The sequence below is a fragment of the Rhinoderma darwinii genome, chromosome 8 (genome assembly GCF_050947455.1).
Source record: "Rhinoderma darwinii isolate aRhiDar2 chromosome 8, aRhiDar2.hap1, whole genome shotgun sequence".
Lineage (NCBI taxonomy): Eukaryota > Metazoa > Chordata > Amphibia > Anura > Rhinodermatidae > Rhinoderma > Rhinoderma darwinii.
This window is the reverse complement of record NC_134694.1, coordinates 5995358-6009623: the sequence shown is the minus strand read 5'-3', so window position 1 is coordinate 6009623 and position 14266 is coordinate 5995358.

The window sequence follows — 14266 nt, the reverse complement described above, 5'->3', positions numbered from 1 at the left end:
TTACAGGAGGTGGCCGGGGACAACTTATTTGGGATCCCTCACTTTTAGCCAGAGCAAAGAGAGAGGCTACATCAAATTAGAAAACTGTATCACACATGATAGGCTTAGATACATCGAATCAGCAAACAGTATCATACATGATAGGCTTAGATACATAAAATCTGCAAACAGTATCATACATGATAGGATTAGATGCCTTTGTTTAGCAGCACAGTTTCAGATGATAGGCTTAGATATACCAGCTTAACAGTGGTATCACACATAATAGCATTAGATACACAGCTCAGCAGACAGTATCACACATGATAGGATTAGATACACATCTCAGCAGACAGTATCACACATGATAGGATTAGATACACAGCTCAGCAGACAGTATCACACATGCTAGGATTAGATACACAGCTCAGCAGACAGTATCACATATGATAGGATTAGATACACCGCTCAGCAGACAGTATCACACATGATAGGATTAGATACAGTGGCTCAGCAGACAGTATCACACATGATAGGATTAGATACACAGCTCAGCAGACAGTACCACACATGATAGGATTAGATACACAGCTCAGCAGACAGTATCACACATGATAGGATTAGATACACAGCTCAGCAGACAGTATCACACATTATAGGATTAGATACACAGCTCAGCAGACAGTATCACACATGATAGAATTAGATACATTGCTCAGCAGACAGTATCACACATGATAGAATTAGATACATTGCTCAGCAGACAGTATCACACGATAGGATTAGATACACAGCTCAGCAGACAGTATCACACATGATAGGATTAGATACATAGCTCAGCAGACAGTATCACACATGATAGGATTAGATACAGCGGTTCAGCAGACAGTATCACACATGATGGGATTAGATACACGGCTCAGCAGACAGTATCACACATGATGAGATTAGATACAGTGGCTCAGCAGACATTATCACACATGATAGGATTAGATACACAGCTCAGCAGACAGTATCACACATGATAGGATTAGATACACAGCTCAGTAGCACACTGTCCCTGGAGATTATTCCATGATGCCCACATAAGTGCCATACAGTGCCTACATGATGCTCCTTTTGCTCCCACTCTCCCAGTACTATCCGGCGCTGCATGACGTTATGTGTTGTTTAAATGTGATGTAAAAATATGCAAAATAACACAAAACACACAGATTATCCGACACTGCAAGCAATTGATTTATTATAGTGAGGAAAACACCACTCAGTAATTGTACATTGTGTGATCACACTCGGTCGCACAGTGTTTGGGTGACCACCAGGAGGCCGCCGCCGCCATCATCAATCAACATCAGTGTTTTCAGCCTTTTAATAGAAAATCCTGAATCAATTCCTAGAAAACGATATATCCCCGAGCTCAGCGTCTCCTCCTCTATCATTTGCTGCCCCCAGATAGAGACCTGACAGAGTCACTTTAAACCATACACTGTCTCAGTATTACACCTCCGTACCTGCATTTCCTCCGGTGAAGGTGCCCAGGAATAATCTGTACTGGTCATACTCGCTCAGAGTACTGCAGGAGGAGTGATTGGCATAATATTTAATAGCCTCAAAATCTTGTAGATCAACACGAAGCTCCCACTTACCTGTGGAGAGACAGAAGTCATAGTTCCACATGATGCATTATTTGTGTGCGAGACGGGGATCTGAGCACTGGGCATTCCTGATCTCGGGAAAGGCAAACTACACAAAGTGATACTAAATAGAGCAGGGTCTCACAGCAGCACAGATTATTTCAGAAAATACTGTGGGGGGGGGGGCAACGTGTCCACTCATGAGATGATATAAGGACAGGGCTGCGTGTGACAGGGGCAGTGTCATGATGTGAAGGGAGGGGGTAGACGAGTGTTAAGTCACAGACTGATAGTAGAAGGAACAGGGCCCCCATCAGCACAGAGTATTTAAGGAGACCAGTGACCGTCCTACTCAGGTATTTATGTTACAGAAAGACAATTACCAGTAGGTGTCGGCGGATGTATGATCTCATTCCCCAGCCAAAATTCTTGACGGATTCCAAATCTTTTTTGTCGGATTTCCAATTGCGGTTGAAATCCACTGATCCATCCGAACGTCTCTGAAACACCTACACACAGGAGGAGAGGGTTGTAGTGTAACATGCATTTTATTAAGTAGTTTGCATTTGAGAGCCCTTCACAGTTTTTTCTCCTGTGTTGTTTGCAAACCCCACTCCCCCCCCCCCCCCAACATATAGGACTGGAGTGAGAATAACTAGAGAGTAACTCTACCTAAACAAGAGTCACGGGAGAAGTGACCCTTTAGTTGCCAGTCTATCTACTATTGCTAATGGCTTACCTCCTCCATCTGTGTGCATGTGACAATAGCCGTTTCATGAGCGGGTCCCAAAATGGAAATATATCCCACCAGTCACTATAAATATATCCACCAGTCACTATAAATATATCCCACCAGTCACTATAAATATATCTCACCAGTCACTATAAATATATCCCACCAGTCACTATAAATATATCCACCAGTCACTATAAATATATCCCACCAGTCACTATAAATATATCCACCAGTCACTATAAATATATCCCACCAGTCACTATAAATATATCTCACCAGTCACTATAAATATATCCCACCAGTCACTATAAATATATCCACCAGTCACTATAAATATATCCCACCAGTCACTATAAATATATCCACCAGTCACTATAAATATATCCACCAGTCACTATAAATATATCCACCAGTCACTATAAATAATCCACCAGTCACTATAAATATATCCACCAGTCACTATAAATATATCCCACCAGTCACTATAAATATATCCCACCAGTCACTATAAATATATCCACCAGTCACTATAAATATATCTCACCAGTCACTATAAATATATCCCACCAGTCACTATAAATATATCCACCAGTCACTATAAATATATCCACCAGTCACTATAAATATATCCACCAGTCACTATAAATATATCCACCAGTCACTATAAATATATCCACCAGTCACTATAAATATATCCACCAGTCACTATAAATATATCTCACCAGTCACTATAAATATATCCACCAGTCACTATAAATATATCCCACCAGTCACTATAAATATATCCACCAGTCACTATAAATATATCCCACCAGTCACTATAAATATATCCACCAGTCACTATAAATATATCCACCAGTCACTATAAATATATCCACCAGTCACTATAAATATATCCCACCAGTCACTATAAATATATCCACCAGTCACTATAAATATATCCACCAGTCACTATAAATATATCCACCAGTCACTATAAATATATCTCACCAGTCACTATAAATATATCTCACCAGTCACTATAAATATATCTCACCAGTCACTATAAATATATCCACCAGTCACTATAAATATATCCACCAGTCACTATAAATATATCCACCAGTCACTATAAATATATCCACCAGTCACTATAAATATATCTCACCAGTCACTATAAATATATCCACCAGTCACTATAAATATATCCCACCAGTCACTATAAATATATCCACCAGTCACTATAAATATATCCCACCAGTCACTATAAATATATCCACCAGTCACTATAAATATATCCCACCAGTCACTATAAATATATCCCACCAGTCACTATAAATATATCCCACCAGTCACTATAAATATATCCCACCAGTCACTATAAATATATCTCACCAGTCACTATAAATATATCCACCAGTCACTATAAATATATCCCACCAGTCACTATAAATATATCCCACCAGTCACTATAAATATATCCCACCAGTCACTATAAATATATCCACCAGTCACTATAAATATATCCACCAGTCACTATAAATATATCCCACCAGTCACTATAAATATATCCCACCAGTCACTATAAATATATCTCACCAATACACTATAAATATATCCACCAGTCACTATAAATATATCCACCAGTCACTATAAATATATCCCACCAGTCACTATAAATATATCCCACCAGTCACTATAAATATATCCCACCAGTCACTATAAATATATCTCACCAGTCACTATAAATATATCCACCAGTCACTATAAATATATCCCACCAGTCACTATAAATATATCCACCAGTCACTATAAATATATCCACCAGTCACTATAAATATATCCCACCAGTCACTATAAATATATCCCACCAGTCACTATAAATATATCCACCAGTCACTATAAATATATCCACCAGTCACTATAAATATATCCCACCAGTCACTATAAATATATCCCACCAGTCACTATAAATATATCCCACCAGTCACTATAAATATATCTCACCAGTCACTATAAATATATCCACCAGTCACTATAAATATATCTCACCAGTCACTATAAATATATCTCACCAGTCACTATAAATATATCCCACCAGTCACTATAAATATATCTCACCAGTCACTATAAATATATCCACCAGTCACTATAAATATATCTCACCAGTCACTATAAATATATCCACCAGTCACTATAAATATATCTCACCAGTCACTATAAATATATCCACCAGTCACTATAAATATATCCCACCAGTCACTATAAATATATCCCACCAGTCACTATAAATATATCCACCAGTCACTATAAATATATCCACCAGTCACTATAAATATATCCACCAGTCACTATAAATATATCCCACCAGTCACTACAAATATATCCCACCAGTCACTATAAATATATCTCACCAGTCACTATAAATATATCCACCAGTCACTATAAATATATCCACCAGTCACTATAAATATATCCACCAGTCACTATAAATATATCCCACCTCCTGCAGCAATCAAAAAGCAATACTGCATATACACATGTAGGGCAATGAAAACAAGAAGAGTGCCATCTTGTGGCTATTATGCAGAATGCAGGTTACAGTTAAACTATGGCAAACTATTGCTTAACCAACAATTCCCTAATAGCTAATGATAATAACATGCAGGACTGGAGGTAAGTAACACAAATGCCTCCCCCGATGATGATATTACAAACTGGAACTCAGCCCCCCCCCCCCTCATTATGTGACTTACCATAGTACTGAATGTTGTCACTTTATCTTCCACCTTTAGTGAGAAATAAGAATAGAATACATTAATTATATACAATTTACAGGATCTCTTAAAAGTTTCACTTAATCCTTATTGACATACCGGAGCCATTACCATGTGCACCCCCGCCAGGCTCAGGGTCAGTGGCAGAGTCCACATGGCTGTTGTCGATGGGCGGCCTCGGCGGTTTTATTGTGATTTGTAGATCCTCTTTATATAAGGGCAGATTCAGACCAACGTTGCGTTTTTGCGCGCGCAAAAATCATTTGACAGCTGCGTGTGTCATCCGTGTCTGATGCGCGGCTGCGTGATTTTCGCGCAGCCGCCATCATAGAGATGAGGCTAGTCGACGGCCGTCACTGTCCAAGGGGCTGAAAGAGCTAACTGATCGGCAGTAACTCTTTCAGCACCCTCGACAGTGAATGCCGAACACAATATCGCAAAACCTGTAGAAAAAAAAGAAAAAGTTCGTACTTACCGAGAACTTCCCGGCCGTTGCCTTGGTGACGCGCCTCTCTTGACATCGGGCCCCACCTCCCTGGATGACGCGGCAGTCCATTTGACCGCTGCAGCCTGTGCTTGGCCTGTGATTGGCTGGAGCTGTCACTTGGACTGAATTGTCATCCCGGGAGGTCAGACTGGAGGAAGAAGCCGGGAGTTATCGGTAAGTCAGAACCTCGTTTTTTTTTCTACAGGTTCATGTATATTGGGATCGGAAGTCACTGTCCATGGTATAATTTTTTTGCCGGGTTCGGCCAAAACGAGTTCGGCCGAACCCGGTGAAGTTCGGTTCGCTTGTCCGGCTTCGCTCATCGCAAAGACACTCCGTTTGGATGTTCGGAAACAGAAAAGCACGTGGTGCTTTTCTGTTTACATTCATCCTTCTGACAGCTGGTGCGCTGTTTCAGTCGGTTCGCACGGAAGTGCTTCCGTGTGGTGCGCGTGATTTTCACGCACCCATTGACTTCAATGGGTGCGTGATGCGCGAAATACGCAGAGTTATTGAACCTGTCGCGCTTTTTGCGCAGCAGACAAACGCTGCGCAAAAAGCACGGACTGTCTGTACTGCCCCATAGACTTGTATTGGTCCATGCGTGCCGCGTGAAAACCACGCGGCCCGCACGGACCGAATACACGCTCGTGTGAATCCCCCCTAAGGGTATGTTCACACAGCAGCGTCCGTAACGGCTGAAATTACGGGGATGTTTCAGCCTGAAAACATCCCCGTAATTTCAGCCGTACCGGCATGTGCAGGCGCTTGAACGCCGCGTCCTTTACGGCCGTAATTGGCGCTGCTATTCATTGGAGTCAATGAATAACGGCTCTAATTACGGCCAAAGAAGTGACAGGTCACTTCTTTGACGCGGGCGTCTATTTACGCGCCGTCTTTTGACAGCGGCGCGTAAATATACGGCTCGTGTGAACAGACAAACGTCTGCCCATTGCTTTCAATGGGCAGATGTTTGTCAGCGCTATTGAGGCGCTATTTTTGGGCGTAATTCGAGGAAAAAACGCCCGATTTACGTCCGTAAATAGGCCGTGTGAACATACCCTAAAACTGATGTAAACTCCACCCGATGTGTCAACCCAGACCAAAATCAAGGAAGACAAAGGAGCCTGAAAGCAAAGTTTGCAGCAGAGAGCGGATGAAGATGCATGGTGGTAAAATACTGATGTAGCAGTGCTGAGTGTGTGATATCAATCATGATGCCCTACCGGAGATTATATCCCAAAAAGTTAGCTCTGCTACATCTGTATGTCTCTAATGAGATTCTTATCAGCTACCGAGATGTTAAACCAATAAAACTTCTACATAGTAAGCTCAGGGCTAGAGGGCGACTCCGAAGGTGCAGTCGGGTCATGTGACTTCTGCACCGTAATTAAGAAAAGTTACCGGAGTGCCGTGGAATCGGGGGATAATAATCTATGAGGCCAGATTGATTGGGGTCCTTCACCATTTTGGGGTCTCAGGGTCTCGTCCCCACTATGGGTGGCCCATAGTGCTTGTAAGGGGGTGATACTGCCCTTCTAAAGTGAACTGTCTTCCCTGTGCATCTTTCATGTTTAGGGGTACTTTTATTCTGTGTTATCTGTACCTACTATGTATTATCCTGTGTATGCCTGTCATATTATTAGCAGCCACAAGGTGTCACTGCAGGACGAGTGACTGAGACAGAGCTGTGTGACAGGAAGTGGAAGTCAGTGGGAGCCATGTGACTCGGTGGAGAGAGAGGGACAGAGAGAGAGAGAGGCTGCAGCCTGTGAGGAATAGTTGTGGTTTTCCTCAGTCTGAAGCAGTGAATGGAGGCTGAATTGCATCCTTGTTATCCAGGAACAGCAGAAGAGTCCACTGTATGACTGATTCTCTGAATGGAGCAGCTCTGATATGGTGAAGAAGTCTGCTGAAAGCTACAGGACCCTCAGACTCTCCTATTGGCACCCAGCAGACCCTGCAAAACAAGTTATGTGTTACATTGTAGAGTTCTGGTGAAGCGGAGTGTGTTGTTATCTGCAAAGCTGCTGTTTAATGGCAAGTTGGTCTTAAAGGGACGGTAGCCTGCAAATTGAATTGTGGACTATGAACTAATGCTGTGGCACCATTTCCCTGTCGGCAGAGTAAATTGGGTTGCTTGTGAGTTTGCAAGCAACCGCTCGAGTGTGTTACCGGTGATACTGTGAAAGGTAGTGGTTAACCGCCACTAGGACCCGCAGTGGCGTAGCAGCGACGTTCTCTAATTTCGTGGCGCAACCAAGAGCAGAGGGCTCCTCCCTTACTCTTGGAGTAGGCCGTGAGGTAGTGGGGTGGTTCCCGCAGTGACCTACGGAGGCGCAGTAGGAACAACGACCGACCGGTCGGACACGAATATTAGACGCAACCGGTACAGGGTGGGACTCCTGCGTTCAGTCGAGGTCCCCGGCCTCGAGTTGACCACTTAGCGTATTACTACTCTAATTCCCATTAATAAAATACGAAAGAAAGCAATTGTCTCCTTATTGCCGCTCTACATGCTGGCAGGGATGTTACATCGTGCGGTGTTACGTGAGTACTCTATGGTAGTTGTATGACGCTGTTGTGCCATATCCCATCTTACAGACGACATGCATGTAAATAAACAATGTCCCACCCCCTCGAAGCTGTGGCCCCCAAGATCAGCACATGTGGACTTAATGTTAATCTATCCACAGGGAAGTCTTTCAAATAAAATGTATTTGTCCGTTGCTGTTACAACTTAGTGACTTCAGTCGTCTTTCTTAGGTTTATCTGTTTCTTGGAAAGCTGGGTGACAACCAATATGGCTTCTATCACAACTTTCTAAGGCTACATTCACACGAACGTGTTTTTGCGGCCGAAATTCCCTCGAAAATCCACGGGAGAATTGCGGCCCCATTCATTTCTATGGGGCCATGCACACGACCGTAGTTTTTGCGGTCTTTGCATGGCCCGGGAACCCGCACCGCAGAAAGAACGGGCATGTCCTATTACGGACATCTTCTGCGGTCCGGGCTCATTGAAAACAATGACGGCGGCCATGTGCATGTCCTACGATTTGCGGGCGGCCCGCGGCTGACAGTCCGCAGCTGGCTGACCCGAAAATCACGGCCGTGCACACGGCTACGGTCGTGTGCATGAGGCCTAAGTGTCCTGATTATCCAACCTAGTTACGCAGCAATACACCTCCCCCCCCCCACATGATAGGATTAGATACACGGCTCAGCAGACAGTATCACACATGATAGGATTAGATACAGTGGCTCAGCAGACAGTATCACACATGATAGGATTAGATACAGCGGCTCAGCAGACAGTATCACACATGATAGGATTAGATACACAGCTCAGCAGACAGTACCACACATGATAGGATTAGATACGCAGCTCTGTAGACTGTATCACACAATAGGATTAGATACAGGATTATATATACCAGCTCAGCAGACAGTATCACACATGATAGGATTAGATACAGCGGCTCAGCAGACAGTATCACACATGATAGGATTAGATACACAGCTCAGCAGACAGTATCACACATGATAGGATTCGATATGCAGCTCTGTAGACTGTATCACACAATAGGATTAGATACAGCAGCTCAGCAGACAGTATCACACAATACGATTAGATACAGCAGCTCAGCAGACAGTATCACACATGATAGGATTAGATACACAGCTCAGCAGACAGTATCACACATGATTGGATTAGATACACAGCTCTGTAGACAGTATCACACATGATAGGATTAGATACACAGCTCAGCAGATAGTATCACACATGATGGGATTAGATACACAGCTCAGCAGACAGTATCACACATGATAGGATTAGATACACGGCTCAGCAGACAGTATCACACATGATGGGATTAGATACACAGCTCAGCAGACAGTATCACACATGATAGGATTAGATACACGGCTCAGCAGACAGTATCACACATGATAGGATTAGATACAGGATTATATATATGAGCTCAGCGGACAGTATCACCCGAAAAACTCCCATGTTGAAAAAAAGTATAGCGGGCGGTATAAGTATTTTACGGAATTCCATTGTATAGAACTGTATAGTTTACTACGCTATTACTTACCTAAAAAAAAAAAAGGTAACCTGATGTAGAAGGGGCCGTCGTCTCATTCTTCAGCCTTTTTCCTACACTCCGGTAACATGTCAGAAAAATGAATGGAAACTGTCAATGGGTCACGAAAAAGGTTTAGATACAATCTCCGAACTTTTGACTCGTCTCATGTCTTGCGATCAAATCCAGGGTCAGAAATGCCAAACTGTGTCACTGTGCCTACCCTTCATCAGGCTGGTGGGGGGGGGGGGGGGGGGGGGGTTGGAGCAGACTTTGTTGTATTTTCTGTAGCGTGAACTACACGGACGACTCTGATGCTTCCTCTACCTGCACCACGATTTGTCTATTGCGTCTAATTCCTGTGGTGGAAAAAAACATGAGGCCGAACGCTGTTGCGTTTCCCTCTTTTAAGGGTATGTTCACACGGCAGCGTCCGTAACGGCCGTAACTGGAGCTGGTTTTCCATGGAGTACATGGAAAACGGCTCCATTTACGCCTGAAGAAGTGACATGACACTTCTTTGGCGCGGCCGTCTATTTACGCGCCGTCTTTTGACAGCGACGCGTAAATAAACGCCTCGTGTGAACAGACAAACGTCAGCCCATTGCTTTCAATGGGCAGATGTTTGTCAACGCTTTCAAGCTGTATTTTCAGATGTAATTCCAGGCGTAAAACGCCCGAATTACGTCCGTAAATAGGCCGTGTGAACATACCCTAAGGGTGCTGAGATGATCAAGAGACTCAACGTTTACTCCGTACGCACGTTTCTGTGTTTCCTTCCCATCGCCGCCCTGGTTTTCACAATATGGCATTGGGAGGGTGACTTAATTGTCCTGCCCTGTCACTGGTCTAAATATACAGGGGTAAGATGCCATTTGGTTCTCCCTTGGCATTATATTTGTACATACAGATGTAGCAGAGCTAAGTTTGTCATGTGGCACAAGGCCTGGTGATATCAGGACATGCAACCAGTAGTTGTACACAGGACTGCAGATAATCTTACTGCGTCATCCTAGCTACTAGAGTCACATATACAAGTATAAGGCGATGTTCACACGCAAACTCAAAAACGGCTGAAAATTACGGAGCTGTTTTCATCTGATATTCAGGTGTCTTTGAAATTGAAAACGTTTTTTGAGGCATTTTTTTCCAGATGTTTTTGGAGCCGTTTTTCTATTGACACAATGAAAATCAGCTCCAAAAACTGCTCAAGAAGTGACATTTTCCTTCTTTTTCCGCGGCGTTTCTTTACACGCGGTTTTCCCATTCCATGGGCAGATGTTCGTAGGAGTTTTGCTAGTTTTTTCAGGCATATTTCGAGCCGTTTACGCCCCGAAATACGCCTGAAAACACTGCGTGTGAACATAACCTAACTGTGCCTAGAATGACAAGTTCAGCTCTGCTTCATCTGTATCTAGCTATGATCTGATTTTAGCAGATCCATCTCAGTACAGCTCATTCTGATCTAAATACTGAAAATCTCCAGAATTAGAACAATCCACCCAACATTTATTCATATGCCCCCCTGCCCTCCAGCCGCTGATTGGCATATTTATCCTTATACACAGTAAGGCTATGTTCACACGGGGTATTTTGAAGGAGGAAAATCTGCCTCAAAATTCCGTTTGGAAGTTTGAGGCAGATATTCCTCTCCCTGCACGCCGATTTTCGCGGCGATTTTAGCGCCGTTTTTCGCCCACGGCCATTGAGCGCCGCGGGCATAAAACAGAGCGAAATACGCTTTCTCTGCCTCCCATTGAGGTCAATGGGAGGTCAGAGGCGGAAGCGCCCGAATATAGGGCATGACGCCGACGCCTCCCTTTGAAATCAATGGTAGGCGTTTTTGGCCCGTTTTTGCCGAGTTTTGCGACGAGGTTTCCGCGTCCAAAAACTCTGCAAAATACTCCATGTGAACATAGCCTAATAGGGAGAAAAGTGTCAATCCGCAGCTGGATGGCGGGGGGGGGGGGGGCGTTTGGGGATATACTTGGACTCACGCTTGCCGTGCAGAAATAAATTCGAAATACTTCTAAACTACTTAACAATAACTAATAAGTGACACGCGCTGAAATCAGCAGAAATATCTGACCAATCCCCCTTAATACACATAAATGTATGGTGCAGTACAGGATAATCAGGGGTTAATCAGAGAAGCCTCATAAACACACGATCAGCTGTTCTAAACTTGCAGAAAAGGTTGTGCCCCAGAAGGGAAACTGTTTTAATGTTTTTAATGTCATTCATCTGTTCCACCCTGTAATCTTTACCTTCTGAATCCTGCAGAATAGTGAGTGCAGCTCTGGGGTATAATACAGGATATAACTCAGGATCAGTACAGGATAAGTAATGTAATGTATGTATACAGTGACTCCACCAGCAGAATAGTGAGTGCAGCTCTGGAGTATAATACAGGATATAAATCAGGATCAGTACAGGATAAGTAATGTAATGTATGTACACAGTGACTCCTCCAGCAGAATAGTGAGTGCAGCTCTGGAGTATAATACAGGATATAACTCAGGATCAGTACAGGATAAGTAATGTAATGTATGTACACAGTGACTCCACCAGCAGAATAGTGAGTGCAGCTCTGGAGTATAATACAGGATGTAACTCAGGATCAGTACAGGATCAGTAATGTAATGTATGTACACAGTGACTCCACCAGCAGAATAGTGAGTGCAGCTCTGGGGTATAATACAGGATATAACTAAGGATCAGTACAGGATAAGTAATGTATGTACACAGTGACTCCACCAGCAGAATAGTGAGTGCAGCTCTGGAGTATAATACAGGATGTAACTCAGGATCAGTACAGGATAAGTAATGTAATGTATGTACACAGTGACTCCACCAGCAGAATAGTGAGTACAGCTCTGGAGTATAATACAGGATGTAACTCAGGATCAGTACAGGATAAGTAATGTATGTACACAGTGACTCCACCAGCAGAATAGTGAGTGCAGCTCTGGAGTATAATACAGGATGTAACTCAGGATCAGTACAGGATAAGTAATGTAATGTATGTACACAGTAACTCCACCAGCAGAATAGTGAGTGCAGCTCTGGAGTATAATATAGGATATAACTCAGGATGAGTACAGAATATGTAATGTATGTACACAGTGACTCCACCAGCAGAATAGTGAGTGCAGCTCTGGAGTATAATACAGGATATAACTCAGGATGAGTACAGAATAAGTAATGTAATGTATGTACACAGTGACTCCACCAGCAGAATAGTGAGTGCAGCTCTGGAGTATAATACATGATGTAACTCAGGATCAGTACAGGATAAGTAATGTAATGTATGTACACAGTGACTCCACCAGCAGAATAGTGAGTGCAGCTCTGGAGTATAATACAGGATATAACTCAGGATCAGTACAAGATAAGTAATCTAATGTTATTACAAGTGATCTTGTACTAATCCTGAGTTACAGCTCGTAGTACACTGCAGAGCTGCACTCACTATTCTGCGTACCTACATATGTAAACTATAATATGCTGGACTATGCCCCATGAGGACAGCTTAACATAACATTAGTGTTCGGGTACATTTACACCCACCACTACTTCCTTTGACTACGATCATTCTGAAACCAGCTCTTGTTTAAGGTAAAAAAAAATAATAATACATATAGAAATGCAGAAAGTAGTGCCCTGCACTTGCAGGATGTGGTTTTGGAGCGGCCAAACTCTGACAAATCACCTCTGCACTGAGCTGTGGCTAAAAGTTAAATAAGAGACACATGATAACTTCTGCATCTTGGTTTATTTTTGCTTTTTGTGTTTATTGTCAGAGAACAAACTACAAGGGATCATTGATTATATATAGACTAGAGGAGTAATCAAGTGGTGGCAGGACCGATAAGATACGGCAGAGATGTCACTAGTCTCACTACTGTGGATCAGAGATGTCACCAGTCCCAACATCCTATGTAGCGGTGATGTCACCAACCCTGCATTCCTGTAAGGCAGTTATGTCACAGTCCCACACTCCTGTAGTGAAGTAATGTCAGCAGCCAAAACTCCCAGTAAAGCAGTGATGTCACCAGTCCCACACTCCTGTAAGGAAGTGATGTCACCAGCCCCCTGTAAAACAATGATATCCCTAGTTCTAGTCTCCTGTGGGGCAGTAATATCAATAGTCCCAGCTGACAGTAAAGCAGGGATATTACCATCACCAGATCAACCTCCTGTAGGTCAGTTATGTCACCAGTTATAAGCTCCGGTAGGACAGTGATGATGTCACCAGTTATAAGCTCCTGTAGGGCAGTGATGTCACCAGTTATAAGCTCCTGTAGGGCAGTGATGTCACCACTTATAAGCTCCTGCAGGGCAGTGATGTCACCAGTTATAAACTCCTGCAGTGCAGTGATGTCACAAGTTATAAGCTCCTGCAGGGCAGTGATGTCACCAGTTATAAGCTCCTGTAGGGCAGTGATGTCACCAGTTATAAGCTCCTGTAGGGCAGTGATGTCACCAGTTATAAGCTCCTGTAGGGCAGTGATGTCGCCAGTTATAAGCTCCTGCAGGGCAGTGATGTCACCAGTTATAAGCTCCTGCAGGGCAGTTATGTCA